We start from the raw sequence: 17,765 nt of genomic DNA on the forward strand, positions 1-17,765 counted from the left end.
TGACAGAATACTGACCAAATACTGATGGGGCTGTGGCCTAAGTCAGTGATCTGCAAAAAAATATGTCTGATCACAAATAACCAAGAGGGATGAGTTTTGGACCTTTAATTTAAATAAAAAACATGAAGTCTGTCAGCAGGGCCAGCTCCAGGTTTTTCTGGGCCCCGGGCGAAAGAGTCTCAGTGGGCCCTTTTAACACATACACGATTCATGATGCACAGATACGGCGGAGAAATAAATATATATATATATATATATATATATATATATATATATATATATATATATATATTTATTTATTACACATGGCCCAGCCTGCCCCCTCATCCTTCACATACGCAGACATATGCGCGCGCACACACGGTACGCAGACATATGCACACGCACACACGGTACGCAGACATATGCACGCACACACGGTACGCAGACATATGCACACGCACACACGGTACGCAGACATGCGCGCGCACACACGGTACGCAGACATATGCGCGCGCACACACGGTACGCAGACATATGCGTGCGCACACACGGTACGCAGACATGCGCGCGCACACACGGTACGCAGACATATGCGCGCGCACACACGGTACGCAGACATATGCGCGCGTGCAAACGGTACGCAGACATATGCGTGCACACACGGTACGCAGACATATGCGTGCGCACACACGGTACGCAGACATATGCGTGCGCACACACGGTACGCAGACATATGCGTGCGCACACACGGTACGCAGACATATGCGTGCGCACACACGGTACGCAGACATATGCGTGCGCACACACGGTACGCAGACATATGCGTGCGCACACACGGTACGCAGACATGCGCGCACACACGGTACGCAGACATATGCGCGCGCACACACGGTACGCAGACATATGCGCGCGCGCACACGGTACGCAGACATATGCACGCACACACGGTACGCAGACATATGCGTGCGCACACACGGTACGCAGACATATGCGTGCGCACACACGGTACGCAGACATATGCGTGCGCACACACGGTACGCAGACATATGCGTGCGCACACACGGTACGCAGACATATGCGTGCGCACACATGGTACGCAGACATATGCGCGCGCACACACTGTACGCAGACATATGCGTGCGCACACACGGTACGCAGACATATGCGTGCGCACACACGGTACGCAGACATATGCGTGCGCACACACGGTACGCAGACATATGCGTGCGCACACATGGTACGCAGACATATGCGCGCGCACACACTGTACGCAGACATATGCGTGCGCACACACGGTACGCAGACATATGCGCGCGCACACACGGTACGCAGACATATGTACACATACAGACATACACATAGATAAAACAGACAAATATATATACACAGTCATATACACTGACATTCACATACATGCACTCACACAGACCCATTACTAATATTTTTAATATGGGGATTGGGGAAGCCTCACTCACCTGTCCCCGGTCCAGTGTCCTGTCCAGCAGCTCCTCGGGTATGGGGCAGTGCAGGGCCCCCGGCGTGTCACAGACTTCATGGCCCTGGAACATCAGAGGGGCCCACTTGCGGTCGGGTCCGGGCCCCTCCCGCCCATCTGTGCAGGACCTCCGCTCCGATGGTGTTTGATTGCCGGCACTCCCCCAGACATGGCCGCGCGCTGTGCGGCTGTGTCTGCTAGTAAAGACGCGGCAGGAGCGACACACAAGCACAATTAAAGGTGCAGTGCCGTCGACCCTGCCGTGTCATTACTAGCAGACACAGCCGGACAGCGCGCGGCCATGTCTGGGGGAAGTGCCGGCAATCAAGCAGTGCCTGCGTCCCTGAACAGGTGCCGAGGAAGCGGCCAGGGCCCCGACAGTGAGTGGGCGGGTGGGTGTGTGTGGGCCCGGCCCCGACAGTGAGTGGGCGGGTGGGTGTGTGGGCCCGGCCCCGACAGTGAGTGGGCGGGTGGGTGTGTGGGCCCGGCCCCGACAGTGTGTGGGCCCGGCCCCGACAGTGAGTGGGTGGGTGTGTGGGCCCGGGCCCCGACAGTGAGTGGGCGGCTGGGCCCCTCTGATTTTCCAGGGCCCCGGCACTTGCCCGGGTACGCCGGGTGCTGACGCCGGCCCTGTCTGTCAGTGCAACAGCCCAATAACAGCCTATTTAATAAGTTACCATCAGTTTATATGTTGAGGTCATGGACATTACTAAGGCTGTGACTGTGAAATAGTTAAAAAGATTGCATACAGTCCTATGAGACTTCAGATTACTACACACGTCTTTTCAGCGCAATTGAAGGCTTTGCTGCACATCGCAATACTGCAAACGAATGTATTTTGTACTTTGTTGGTAGCTGGCTATTTATGTTTTTTTTTCCTGGAGATAGCATTTTTCAAAAAATATTTCTCAGAATTACATTTAATAAGAGAGTAGATATGTTCCAGTCACATCCTGCCCTTTTATACTTTTAAGGTTGGAATTATAAATGCAATTTTTTTTAAAGCAACATCCAGGAGTAAAAGGAAGGAAAGACTGACGTGAACCTGGGATTAAAATCAGAATGATTTTGCCAGAAACCTGTCATAAAAACAAAACAAGCAGCCCCATAAATAGTATTTTATAATGTTCAGAAAATGTGGTCACTGTTATTTTGTGTGACTTCCGCATATATACTTTAAGTGATGAAGTATTACAGCAGAATGTAAATATAAACCCAGAAAAGGAAACTTACCAGATTCACCGGACTGCTGACATTGCTGTTCATTAAACCCACAAGCCCATTAACCAGGTCACTAGTAGAGAGAAGAACCAGTACATTGTTAAGGTTTCTTAAAATCTGCCATTAGCTACTACACTTTGGAACTAAGGTCTGTTGGTTTTGTCTTTCGTTAAGTGGTTGTCCGGTCTTCTCATGAAAGTCGGCAGTCCTCTATGTGACCTCAGACCAGACCTCTGAATCTTATCGGTGAGTGTACCACACGCTGTCAAGATTCTACTGGTGTGGTCAGTGACAGCAGGCAGTAATGTGACCGTAAGTAAGCGATTTGCATACTTCCGGCCACATTCTGACAAGACGTGCTCGGCCTCGCTCAATTAACATGTATTGGGGCCGAGCAGCTTTTACTAGCATATGACTGCATGTATGCAAAACTTATACTTTTAGTTATGTGACTGCCCGCTCTCGCCAGCGACACCAGAGAATCGAGATTGCAGACTTCTGAAATCTTACAGCGTGCGCTATCACATAGAATGACTGCAGCCTTTCATCAGAGGAGCAGACAAGTCCTATAACTAATACAAGTATATTGTATTGTCATAATGTGGCCTAGGCTGGTTATATTCAGCACTGCAGGCTGTGCACAAGGCATGACGGAGTCCGCCTCTGTCATCAATTTTATTACAAGTCTGCAGTAAGGGTGAGATCAGACAAAAGTGTGGACAAAACTCTTCCCAACAGCAGTGACCAATGGCTACAGGATTTGTTAAACTAAATTTTGTGGCCTTTGGCCACTGAAGGTTGGAAGTGTTTGGGTCGCACTGTATGCCAATTAATCGGTCCAAGAGGGAGATCAGAGATAAGCTGCCTAACTAACCCTTAGAAGGCAGTGAGACGACCGTATAAATCAGACTGCAATGCATGGAGTGGCCAGCTGGTCTCCCATATATTTCTATGAAGCGGTCACGCCTGGGTCAGGAGATCCTCCGGCCAGTCCATGCATTTCTGTCTGATCTTGGTCTGATTTATACAGTAGTCTGAATGCAGCCTTCAGGAAAGAAAGACCAAACACAGCAAGGTCTCACAAGTAAAGCAGACGGCAGGAAAGAAGAGTTTTGGTCATTCATTATTTAGGCTACATTCAGACAAAAAAAGATCAATAAATGGGTCCAACAGGTGTCACCTCAAAAAACATGAACGGGACCCTCTACATATCCCACAAAAGGAGAGCAGAAGGAACCAAGTGACAACTGAATGAATCATACAAGAAATAAAGGTGACATTCAGACAAAGTGGATTTGTTACAGATTCAGTGGGTACAATAACTCACATGTAACAAACTAAAATTTAGCAGCATAAAATTACCTGGAGATTTCTGGCAAGATTGGTCTTAACTAATCCCTGGGGCGCGTTTATATAATCTTCCTGGCGATTTTGGATCAGAAAACGTCGGAAAAATAGTTTCTCAAAAATAGGAAGAGAAAAAAAAAAACAACACAAAACTATGTCACTCACCCCGTGACTAAAAAGTTATTACTTTATTACATCCGGGCGGAGGAGACAGAAAATAGAGCGACGTCCGTATCACAATGCCAAGCACTTCATGCAGGCTGAATTTAGCGCATGGAGCGTGAAACAGCCGCCGCTCTTTCCTGTCTCCTCCGCCCGGATGGAATCTAGGAATCATTTTGAAGCCATGGGGTGAGGGCCACAGTTCTTCTCTCTTCCTATTTTTGATGTTGCCGGTCTCCTGTTCAGCACCACATGTGGCTATGTTATGACTGACTCAGGAATTAAAAAACAGTTACACTTTATACCAAGAATCAATAGTACACGTAAGAATAAGCATCTTTGTAATATTTCTTATCAGAGAGATTTGCTTCTTGCTCCGCCAAAATTGTTAAGTCTACCAAAATTCTGAATGTAGAAAGGAGGAGCTAGAGATAGAAGGAGAGGAGGAAGGAGGAGCTGTATTTCCATAGAAGCTTAGCAGCAGCACCTGCCATCTTCTCTCAGGAATGGAGCACTCGCCCTCACTGAAGACACATTTTACCTCAGAATTGAGAATTTTGATAAGGACTGATCAATTTTGGCAGAGAAAGAAGCAGATTTCTCTGATAATACTTATTACAAAGTTGTTTATTTTCATGTGCACTATTGATTTATGAAACAAAATTAAAATGTCAGTTACGCTTTAACCCCTTCATGACACTGGCCGTACATATACGGCGCTGCAGGAGGTGCGTTCCGACAAAGCGCGGTGTACGGCAGGACGATTGCATGGGCTCATACCGATGGCCGGCGCGGTCAAACGCGGGCGTCAGCTCTGTATGAGAGCCTACACCCTGCGGCAACGCCCACGATTGGTGCTAGCACCGATCAAGGGCGTTTAACCCCTCTAATGCTGCTTTCAATAGTGACAGCGACATCGATCGGCAAAGCAGAGAGCTCCCTCTGCTCAGATCTGCACAATGCCGCTGAACAAAACGCAATCAAAAAGTCGAAGGTAAATAAAAATTCATCTTGTCCCGCAAAACACAAGCCGCCATACAGCTCCAGCAACGCAAAAATAAAAAAGCTATAGCTTTCAGAATACAGAGATGCAAAAAACAATTCTTTCTATAAAATAGTTTGTGTAAACACTGGAAAAAAAGAAAAAGAAAATGTTGTATCGCTGTAATCGTACTGACCCGAAGAATAAAGTTATCTGATCACTCACCACACCGTGAATGGCAAAAAAAAAAAATCCCAAGAAACAAATTTCTGTATTGCTGGTTTTTGTTCATTATGCCTCCCAAAAATTGGAATAGAAAAACGATCAAAAAATGTTGTACCGAAAATGGTATTAATGAAAACGTCAACTCGTCCCGCAAAAAACAAGCCCTCACATGACTGTCGGCCGAAATATGGAAAAATTATAGCTTTCAAAATATGGTGATGCAAAAACTTTTTTTTTTTTGCTAAAACTAAAGTCTTTTAGAGTGAGACGGCACCCAAACAAAACAAAAATATATAAATCTTGTATCGCTGCAATTGCACCGACCAGAAGAATAAAGTCGTCTAATCAATTATATCACACGAGGAATGGCATAAAAAATAGATACAACCAATTCTTCACCTGCTGTTGATTTGTTCATTTTGCCTCCCAAAGATCGCAGTAAGGCTCAGCTCACATTTATCCTTCACACTGCACTGAGCACTTACACCAGGATTTCTGTGTGAATATCTGAAATACGTGATTTAGATGAAAACCCCCACGGAAGATTCCCTATAGTGAGGCAGATGGAGGCACTCTGGCCTATGATCCAGCAGTGCCAGTTTTTTTAAGCGCATACACATAAGCGTGGCCAACCACACAGTTTTGTGCACTTCTGAAAAGGACACCGCTGAACAGAGGCCAGACGGAGTACAGAGTAACTCTGCTGCCTCTTTATAGTGAACGGATCAGTCGGGGATTTCATCAGAATCACGTCATTCGGAGATTTAAATGGAGACCCCGATGCAAGTGCACAGAATAAATGTGATCCCAAATATTATGTAAAATGTTCCCAACAAAAGCTTCAACTCAATCCAAAAAAAAAGCAAGTCTCCACTCAGGTAGTCATCTGTTAATGGAAACATAGGGAGCTTTCACGTTACTAGTAGCACAAAGGCTCTGGAAAAGTGCTATGGCTCTCTCCACCCCTCAAAAGAAATCCAGCAAATTCTGTACTCCCAAATCCTCATGCTGCCCCCTCCTTTCTCAGCCCCACAGTATGCCTAAACTGTAGTTAGCATTCACATTTGGCATTTCTGTAGCGATGGGAGCCCGCTTAATTTACAGGGTACATGTCTCCAGAAGCCTGAGCTGGGCACAATGTGTGGGTACTGCAACGTACTGGGCACGACGACGGCAAATTTCACTCAGCAACATACACTGCTGCTCGTTTCTGGCAAACATTCATGGAGTCAAATTCGTGACTTCACCTGTAGATAAATTCCCAGAGGCGTGTAATTTCCACAATGGGGTCATTTGAGGGGGATTCTGCTCTTCTGGCACATAGGGACTTCTGTATATGGAGTCTGCAAACTATTATACAATATTTTGTTCTCCAAGAGTCAAATAGCGCTCCTTCCCTCCAGCGTCTCGTCATATGGCTAAACCACATATGGGGTATTGCCCAAATTCAGCAGAAATTGTGTGACAAATTTTGGTGCCATTTTTACCAATTTCCCCATGTGAAAATGTAAAATCTGGAGCTAAAACAAAATTTTTGTGGTAAAAAAGTAATTATATTTTCTTTACTGCCCAATGGTATAAGGTTCTGTGACATACCTGTGGTGTCAATTAATCTAGGCGTGCATCAATCATATTAATTGAGAGGTATAGTTTGTAAAATGAGGTCTATTATGGGGAGAGGGGGGTTTGTGGTTCTGGCACCTTGGGGGCTCTGCCAATGTGACATGGCACCCTCAAACCATTCCAGCAAAATGTTCACTACAATATGGTGCTCCTTCCTCAAGAGGGATAGTTTCCAAAATGGAGTCACTTGTGGGGGGTTTCTGCTGTTTTGGCATGTCAAGGGGTCGTCAAATGTGACATGGCATTTGCAATCTGTTCCAGCCAAAACAACAGAATTCAATTAGGGCTCCTTCCCTTCCCAAACAGTAGTTTTCCACCACATTTGGGGTTTTGGTGTACTCAGGACAAGATTTCACAACAGACTGAACTGTCCATTTTCTCCTGTTACCCTTGTGAAAATTAAAAAATTGGGGCTGAAGGAACATTTTTGTGGGAAAAATGTATATTTTCATTTTCATGGCTCAGCGTTATAAAATTTGGTGAAGTACCAACGGGATTAAGATTCTCACTACACATCTAGATAAAATCCTTGAGGGGTGTAGTTACCAACTTGGGGTCACTTATGGGGGGTTTCCACTGTTTAGACACATCAGCAGCTATGCAAATAGTACATGGCGTCCGCCATCTATTCCAGCCAATTTTGCGTTCCAAAAGTCAAATTGGCGCTCCTTCCTAACCAAGCCCCGCTCCCAAAACAGTTTTCACCACAAAATTTGGGGCTAAATGAACATTTTTGTGGGAAAATGTAAATTTTTTTCCTTCCACATTTCTTTAATTCTTGTGAAGCACCTAAAGGTTAATAAACTTCTTGAATGAGGCATTGAACACCTTGAGGGGTGCAGTTTTTAAAATGGAGTCACTTGTGTATTTTCTATCATATATGCCTCCCAAAGTCACTTCAAATATGATGTGGTCCCTGAAAAAAACAAAACAACCCTCTCCCCCAAATGTTTCAATAATCATGCTGATTTAAAGTAAAGTAGACATGTGAAAAATGTTCCATATTAACAATTGTGTGTTTAAGGGCATAAAAATTAAAAGTGTGAAAATTTTGCAATTTCCGATATTTTCACAAATAGCGAACAAATTTTACCACCATCATGAAATACAAGGTCACGAAAAAACAAAACAAAAAACAATCTCACAATAACTGAGACCCGTTGAAGCGTTTTAGAGTTATTACCACATAAAGTGCCACTGGTCAGAATTGTAAAAACTGGCCTGGTCATGAAGGTGAAAACAGGCTGGGGAGGGGAGGGGTGTGAAGGGGTTAAAGGCTTAGTGCCCACAATGCAGAAATGAAGCAGAAATTCTCCTGAGTATTTCTGTATCTCCTTGGCAGAAAAACGCATGCGTTTTTTACATGCATTTTTTACGCGCATTTGATGCGTATTTGACATGCGTTTTTCCAATGCATTGTATAGGCAAATCTGCATGCAGAAACGCACAAGAATTGGTCTTGTCCGTATTTTTTCTGCGAGTAAAATCTGCGCAGAAAAAATACGGACCATGTGCACAGAACTTGCAGAATGTCATAGGAAGTCATGGGATAAGGTATGCAATGCGTTTCTGGAGCGTTTACACGCTGCAAATACGCACCAAAATAACGCACCAAAAACGCATCGTGGGCACACAGCCAAACAATTATATTTATCTCCATGTGTTACTCCATTAATTTGATTACAATTACTAGAAAAGAGGATAGTTTGGCATTACATTAGTTTCTCAAAAATGCTCAAAAGAATAGAATTTTTATTTCATTTCTATATGTTAAGGCTTTTGAGGTTCTTAAAAATGCTCAATCTTTCAAAAACCACTAGCAATTAGAAGTAGTAATATGTACATTCTTCTGGCATTTTCCACCAGAAAGACGCTGCATACTGTGGCGCCCTGCTACGCATTGGTGCCACAGAACCCAGAAGGGTGCATGGATGGACTTCTCCACAAGAGGCCCCCACACATTCACACACCTCCACCCTACCACCTCAGACCAGCAGAGGGAGCCGTTAGCGATATATAAAGGGAGGGTGGAGCCAGGCAGCTCAGTTAGTGTGCAGTGAGTGTTCAGAGACAGAGAGGAACACAGCTCAGAGTTGAGCAGAGAGCGTGCTGACGCTCAGACAGGAGCACGCTGGCTGCTATGCTTAGGCGAGCCAAGGCCTACAGCACGTGTGAAAGCCTAGTGAGGGCCTTGAGTGGGCTGAAGGCGAGAGGAGTAGGAAGAAGTAGTGAGGGGGCAGAGGAGCATACCAGGCTCACCCCAATATATATACCGGACACCGCGTCCGCGCCTACAGGGACATTTATAGTCAGTAGGAACCACCGGAACCCCTGGAGGACTACAGGTCCCAGGATCACCGAATGCTGACTACAGTACCAGGGCTAGGAGTCACGGAGGCCCCAGCGTCCAGGGAGAGTGATCTCCAAAGAGAAGGCCCTACCACCAGGTCAGCAGGTGCAGAGCGAGACAGTAACCAAGCTAGGCCTAGCTCCAGGCAGGTCAGAAGCTTAGAGAGTAAAGCAACGGATCAGGAGGCCCTATACCCGCTCACTGGGGAGAGTCCAAAAGTGTGCCCTTCACCTGGAGTACCCTGGACCGTGCCTGCAGCATCACCAGTAAAGGTACTGAAGCTTACCCCTGTGTGAGTGTCTGTCTTTCCTCCGGGACCGTCCTGCCGTCTCTCCCTTGCACCAAATCCATTACACCCCACGCTGCCCTGAGGCCCGCTCCACCTGTGGGGCGCCATTCCATCACAAGCTGCTCTACCATCTGCCTCAGAGGACTGCTTCGCAGCGGCGGCTCCCTCTAGCCGCAATCCACAGGTGGCGCCACGAACTTTCCAAATCCCCTATATATTCCCCCTTTTACTGACCGCCCTGGGTCACGGACCGGGCCAGCCACCGTGATATCCCCCAGCTACCGGAGGCCCGGCTGCCGAGTATCCCACGGCCCCGGGGGTGCGTCAATACCTTGCAATGCAAGTCGATCAGAAGGCTAAAAAGATGTCCGGGCAGAAGATCTGACAATTACCTGGTGCGGTGCTGGGAAAGGTTGACTGGTGGAGGTGTTTGACCAGTCACACACAGTCATCTAATCGCAATTGTAAAGCCAGGCTCAGATTCATGAGGTGTACAAAAACAAAAAACAAACCCGACGAACTTTATTTTTTTTAATCATTTAAGGGAACGTGAACCTACGATCATTTGATTGCTTATATTATATACTACAATACTGTGGTAGCTCAGTCTCCATAGCAAACAATGAAATTCACTAATTACCAAAATACTGTGATATTGCAGAAATTAGTGAATATCATGGTCTCTCAAGGAGACAGAGCTTCATAGGAGTCCAAATAACTCGGACGAGTTTGTGTCTGTGAAAAGCATCAGACAGCACTCAGATGCCATCAGAGTGCAGTCTGATTTTCACAGACCAACTGAATGGAAGAGGTGGAGAAACTTTTTTTCTTCACCTTCGAGAAAATTGGATCACACTCTGATCAGAGTTTGATCAGCGGGCGATCAGAGTGTGAATAGCATAATTGAACAGATTTTCTCGGATGAGATAAAAACTGTCATGTGACCCTTGCCTTAGAATGCAGCACTAGTGGGCATGCTCAACTGCCACTTTATGCATTCCCCACCAGTCAGCCAGAGAAAGCAGAGTGCAGTCCTCTAGGGAACGAATGGAGTGGCAGTGACTCGCCCCCTGGGCCGTGGGGTACCCGGAACCGGGCCTTCTAGCGTACGGTGCTGATGGGGGTAGTAGTGGCAACCCGGTCCTGGGGCTCAGGGTGGTCAGACCAATGCTGTGGCAGTCTATTTATAGATGTTTTGAATGTCTGACTATGCCACCCGTGGATTGCGGTCAGGGATAACCGCCGCTGCAAGGCAGACCGCTGAGGCTGGTGTTGGTGTGCAGCACAGGGGTAGGATAACTCCCCACAGGAAGAGTGTAGCCTCAGGGCAATGTAGGTGGATGCTGGGGGTGATGGTGCAGGTGCAGCATAAATCACACAGAGTCCAATGGTGCAGTCCAGGGTCTTTTACTCACAGTTGATATCCAAATCACTTCTGTCAGCAACGACTGCCCAAGCCGTGCTGCGTCCACCAGGTGAGGGGCTCGGTCAACCCCCAGGCAATTCAGGAGTATGGCACAGGACCCCCTTCTGTCCTTTCTCTGGCCTCTCGTGCCCCACCAGTGACCACACGTCTGTCCAGCTACAGCAGACCGTGTCGGGTAAGCGTTGGCCTACACTTCCCGCTATCCTATATGGTGCCTTCCTAGCAGGTTTGGCGGGGGGTCGCACCAATAAATGATCACGACCTCCGGTTCTTGGCTGAGGGATGATTTACCTCCACCAACTTGGGAATCCGGTACCCTTCCACAGCCTGACCCTTAGTGCTCCGGTTGCTGTCCGTTCTGCTCTCCTAGGGTCCCTTCTGCCTTCTTGTTTCTGGAGCCCTTCCACTCCTCTGTCTCTTCTCCTTCCTTCCTTCTCCTTCTCCTCTTCTCCTCTCTGGCCCCGGCCTTCTCTCTAGGCCTGCCTCGTGGAGCTGAGCTCAAGCTGAGCCACAGCTCCCTGCCAGCTCTCTCTGGCTGAACTACCTCTCTCTTTCTCCACTCCACTACTCAACTTCTACTCCTCACTTAAGATGGCTCCCACCTTTTATCTACTTCTCTGTGTCTGAGCTCAGGTGACTTGCACCCAATGAGCTCCTTCCTATGCTCCAGAAACCGTCCCCTTCTGCTCCTACACCACTGGGTTCTCTCCCCCCTCCCCACTCCAGCCAGGGACATGGTCAGTTGTGCCTGCAATAAAATGGGAGCACCGTCGAGCTGTCCCCTGGAAATGGGGAGTGTGTATGTGTATGCAGCTAACTGAGCCCTGGTCCACACTCCATCCTTACCTGGGAGTGGAATATCACACCTCTGGTTGAGGTGCAATACCCCTGTAGCAACCGAACCCTTGGGGCGCTACAGCAGTCACATATGTACTCCATTCTAGGGAGGGTAAAAGTGCCCCGTTCTGATGATCAATGCCGGGATCAAACAGTTAGACCCCCAGTAAACTGTGGGTAGGTGACAAAAACCTCTTTAAAAGGTCACGTTCAGTATTTAATTCATATTTTACCTCAGTGTTTGTAAGCCAAAACCAGGAGTGTGTGATAAATGCAGAAGTGGTGACGTGTTTCTATTATACTTTTCCTCTGATTGTTCCACTCCTGATTTTGGCTTACAAATACGGATATAAAATACTGACCAAATACTGAACGTGTCAGCATTTTTTGTTTTTATTCACCGCTGTAGTGGAGCTTTAAACGCAAGTCCTCCGGTCATGTATTCACCCTCCGGCTTCTTCACTGTTATTTTTTTGGAAACTAAATACACACATACTTTTTTCCCACAAAAGTGTTGTAGCCTCAAATTTTCTCATTTTCACAAGGATACCTGGAGAAAATGGCACCAAAATTTGTTGTGCAATTTCTCCTGAGTACACAGATTCCCCATATGTGGTTGAAAATGACTTTTGAGGCACAGTGCAATGCTCAGGAGGGAAGAAGCGCCATACTGGAGTTAAAATTTTGCTGGAATGGTTTGAGGGTGCCATGTCACATTGGCAGAGCCCCTGAGGTGCCAGAACAGCAGAAACCTCCCATAAGTAACGTCATTTTATAAAACTAGATCCCTCAATGAATTCATCTAGGGGTGCAGTGAGGATGTTGACACCACATGTGCCACAAAGAATTTTATACCAATGGGCGGTGAAGATTAATCGCTTTTTTTGCCACTAAAATGTTGTTTTAGTTCCAAATTTTTAATTTGTCTAAGGGCTAAAGGGAAAAAAATGGATCTTTGTTTTTTGGGCAGATTTCACTGTTATGGTTTGAAGGTGCCATGACCCACTGGGAGAGCCACTGAGGTGCCAGAACAGCAGAACCCCCACAAGTGACCCCATATTACAAAATTACACCTCTCAATGAATTAATCTAGGGGTGCGGTGATCATATTGACACCACAAGTGTGTCAGAACTTTACACCATTGGGCAGTGATGAAAAAAAATAAATTACATTTGTTTACCACAAATATTTTGCTTTTGCCCCAGATTTTACATTTTTATACAGGGAAAAGGGTAAAAATGGCACCAAAATTTGTCACAATTTCTGCTGAATGTAAAAATATCCCATATGTGGCTGTACAGTACTGCTTAGTGTACGGTGAGATTCGGGAGGTAAGGAACGCTATTTGCCTCCTGGAGCACAGATTTTCCTAGAATAGTTTGCAGACTCCAGATACAGAGCCCCTACGTGCTAGACGAGCAGAATACCCCCTCAAGTGACCCCATTTTGGAAATTATACCCCTCTGGGAATTTATCTGCAGGTGTAGTGACGATTTTGACTCCATGGGTGTTTTACATTAACAAGCAGCAGTGGATGTTGGAGTGAAACTTGCAAATCTACTAATGAAGTGCCCGGCACGTTCTACTGGAGACACGTACCCGTAAATTAAATGGGCTCTCATCGCTACAGAAATGCCAAACATGTGGACGTTAAATGTGGTTTAGGCACACTGTGGGGCTCAGAAGGGGGATCATCTGTATTTGGGAGTTCAGATTCGCTGAGTTTCTGTTTTTTGGGGGGGGTGGCGAGGAGCCATAGTACTTTTCCAGAGCCTTTGTACTGCCAGTAACATGGAAGCCCCCCATATTTCGAATGAAGTAATGCAGATGACACAGCCGACTGGTCCACTCACTATAATGGGGCAGCAGAGTTACTCTGAACTCAGTCTAGCCTCTGTTCAGCAGTGTCCTTTTCAGAAGTGTACAAACCTGTGGTCGACTGTGCTTTCATGCAAGCCTAAAAAGACGGACACCACCGGATCATAGGCCAGACGGCGTCCACAGTGTCTCCATCTGTCTCACTATAGGGAATCTTCCCTCTAGGTTTCCGTCTGAGTCACGTATTTCAGAGATTTACATGGAAACCCTGGTGTAAGCGCTCAGCGTAGAGCACAGGATAAATGTGCGCTGAGCCTTACTGCGATCTTTGGGTGACAGAATGAACAAATCAACAGCTGGTGAAGATTTAGATTTATTTTTTACGCCGTTCCTTGTGCGGTATAAGTGATTAGACGACTATTCTTCAGGTTGGTGCGATTACAGCGATCGCTGTATTCTGAGAGTTATAAATTATTTTGGCATTGATGGAGCTGTATGGTGGCTTGTTTTTTTTTTGGCGGGGGGGTGCAAGATGATGTTTTCAGTGATACAATTTATTATTTACATTCATATTTCTGATCGCGTTTTAGTCCACTTTTTGTTTGGTGGTACGATGAAAAAGTATTGTTTTTTGCCTCCTTTTGTATTAATTTTTTAAAGCTGTTCACTGAACGGGTTAATTAGTTTGACAATTTTATAGGTCAGGTCATTCCGGATGCGACAATATCAAATGGGTGTACTTTTATTGTTGATTTTTTAAACAAATACTTCTTTATGGTTAATATATATTGTAATTACACTTTTATTTACTTAGTCCCTATATGGGACGTTCACCTTCAGTAGTCTGATCGCTGGTATAAAGCAATCAAATTTACCAGCACTACAATGCTTTACAACTGTTAGTGCTGCACTGACACAAGCCCCTTACACCATGCTCTGTGCACCCCTTAAACTCTAACCTGGTGATCCAGATGTAGTCATGACAACCTCAGGTCACCATGGCAAAGATCGAGCTCTTATAATGACATCGCGGGGGCACCGATCGTAGGGGAGAGGGAACTCCCTCCCTACCTTCTAAATGCTGCGATCAATTGAAGCATTTAGGGGGTTAAACTGCCGGGAGTGGTGAGGGCACCATTTCTGGCAGTGAGTCGGGCGTCAACTATGATGTTTGCTGAACACCCGGCGGCGATCGCGCACACACAAACACACACACACACACACACACACACACACACACACACACCACACACACACACACACACACACACACACACACACCACACACACACCACACACAGACACACACACACACAGACACACACACACACACCACACACCACACACACACACACATACACACACACACACACACACCACACACACACCACACACAGACACACACACACACAGACACACACACACACACCACACACCACACACACACACACATACACACACACACACACACAGACACACACAGACACACACACACACACACACACACAGACACACACAGACACACACACACACACACACACACACACACCACACACACACCACACACAGACACACACACACACACACACCACACACACACACACACACACACAGACACACACAGACACACACACACACACACACAGACACACACAGACACACACACACACACACACCACACACACACACACACACACACAGACACACACAGACACACACACACACACACACCACACACACACACACACACACACACACACCGCTCCTGTGTGCGCGCGATCGCCTTGTCGAATCTATACTCCATTGGTCGGGAAGTCTTTCCCTTCCATGAAGAGTATATACTGCAAATGTCGTGAAGGGGTTAAGCACCACTCCAGAGATTAAATGAAAAAAAATGCTGGAGTAGTGCTTTATCAGGTAAGAATGTGAAACTTGAATGAAATAATTAGAAAACCATGCATCATTCCCTTTATACGTCACAAATACTTGAAACTTTGTATTTTACGTGATATACTAAACACATTTAAGCTTGTGTGTAATATGAAGAAATGTGGAAAGTTCACGGGGCATACTTATACTTATTCAAAGGGCACTATATGGAAATATTATCTACACACACACACACGTGATCAGTGAGTGAGCATGGAAGTCACACCATTGTGATGTCACCAGAATCCAAAGACAAGATGACAGGGAGAGTCAGAGGTGACATCACAAGTCAGAGGATTCTCAGCCAGGCAGCATGTGAGCAGTAGAGCAGCTCAGGCTACAGAAGGATTTGAGAATCCAGGTATTTAGTAAAGTTTCATCTATGGCAGTTCACTCACATGAGAGGAACATGTACAGTAGTGCCCAACCCCTTTAGGTTTTACTCTGGGTGCACAGACAGCTCTGGGGTCCATTTTAGGTCATCAGAGCGGAATGTACTAGTCTCCTGAAATCTGGTGACATCATGGAAAAAAGGGACCCTCCCTACAGTAATACAATGCAGTAAAGTTTTTTAAAAGGTCATAAATTATTATTTTTTTTTTTTCATCCAAAAAGTAAGGGCAGAGACAGTCGGCCATATAACTCGTGCGAGGATTGCATCATAAACCTTGTACTGGTTGTCTGCTCTCCTGACCTGAGCTTGACAACTGCACAGAAATCCATCAGGCTGTCATGCTCAGGTCAGGAGAGGCGCCAGGCCAGCCGGGCACTGTGATGTGATCATCGCACCAGTTATATGGCAGTTTGTCTCTGCCCTTACAAGAACTCTCAGACAGGAATGGGGCTTTTTACAGAATGTATAACACCCCACTCACTAGCACAGTACTATGATATATTGTCAAGTTTCTTTGCTCAAATCTGCAACAAGTAATACGCAAAAATGTGGTAAAATGGAACAAATTTTTTTTTTCTTAAAAGCCTGGTCAACCTATTTAGAGGATCAATTTTTTCCCAACCAATCCAGAGAGCTACAGAATGCCCTATACCAGAGATCCCCAACCTGTGACTCGCAGGCCCATGATGTGTGGATCGTGGTTGTCTGCCAGCTTGATGCATTAGCACCAGGTCCAGTAAAAAGCTATAAAGAGCAGGTCTCCAGACCTGTGACTAGCCCTGCACCGTAGCACAAATCTGTAGGCACATATACCAGCCTTGTGGTTTTAGAGATTACTATATTTAATTTATCTGGAGGTAGGAACATCCTGCCAGTCACAGGAGATTCTTTCAGCTGGATGTGATAGTGTGGTGGGAGTGCTTGATGCGAGCATACTGAATCGGGGTAAGGTGACAACCACTGGATGCAAGCATACGGCCTCCGTTTAATTTCTATGGGAAAGTTTGGCTGCCATTATAATAGTAATTGGGGATTTGGGTGACGCTATTTTGGGGGAGAGCAGGAGCAGATGTCACTACCCCAAGGTGCATCTGGATGTGGCTCTCCAGATAAGAAAGGTTGAGGACCACTGCCCTATACAGTGTCTATAGCACTGCCATCTCCAGGAGTCCCAAAACAATAAATGGAGAAGTAGTATTCCCAGCGGTCGAACCCCAAAAGAGGAGAGCCGGATCACTTAGCAAGTTATCTATTCACAGGATAAGATGGAACCAAGTACCTAATTCTTACTGCTGCAGTACAAAAGGGGACAGTATGTACTTATTAAATGCAAGACTATTAATTCTGGGGGGAAAAAAAAAAAAAAAAAGAGGCTTCAGGCTTTGTTACGCGATTACAATGTGGACAAATTGTAGTTACTAAGATATTGTATATAAATACATAGATTGGTCACTAGAGGGCAATAAAACCTATATTTATACCCACACCTCACGCCATCCAGTATGAATGGACCCATAGATACATCATTTATAAGGCAGCAGTGATTGAACATTACGCTCTGCCACAACTCCCAAGGAATGCCACGCGGAGTGAAACTGAACAGCATGTATTATCTATAGATGACTTTAATTTCCCACTTTACAAAATATCTTTTCAGCAATTTTCTCATTTATTAGTTGAAAAC

General features: G+C 45.9%; 1 pseudogene; it reads right to left on the minus strand.

Moving 5' to 3' along the window:
• The window catches only part of LOC141157767 (UDP-glucuronic acid decarboxylase 1-like), a 100,496-nt pseudogene that overhangs the window by 19,882 nt on the left and 62,849 nt on the right, over nt 1-17,765 (minus strand).

Source organism: Phyllobates terribilis, unplaced genomic scaffold (assembly GCF_046119375.1).
Source record: "Phyllobates terribilis strain yellow unplaced genomic scaffold, ASM4611937v1 Scaffold_8__6_contigs__length_399053987, whole genome shotgun sequence".
Classification (NCBI taxonomy): domain Eukaryota; kingdom Metazoa; phylum Chordata; class Amphibia; order Anura; family Dendrobatidae; genus Phyllobates; species Phyllobates terribilis.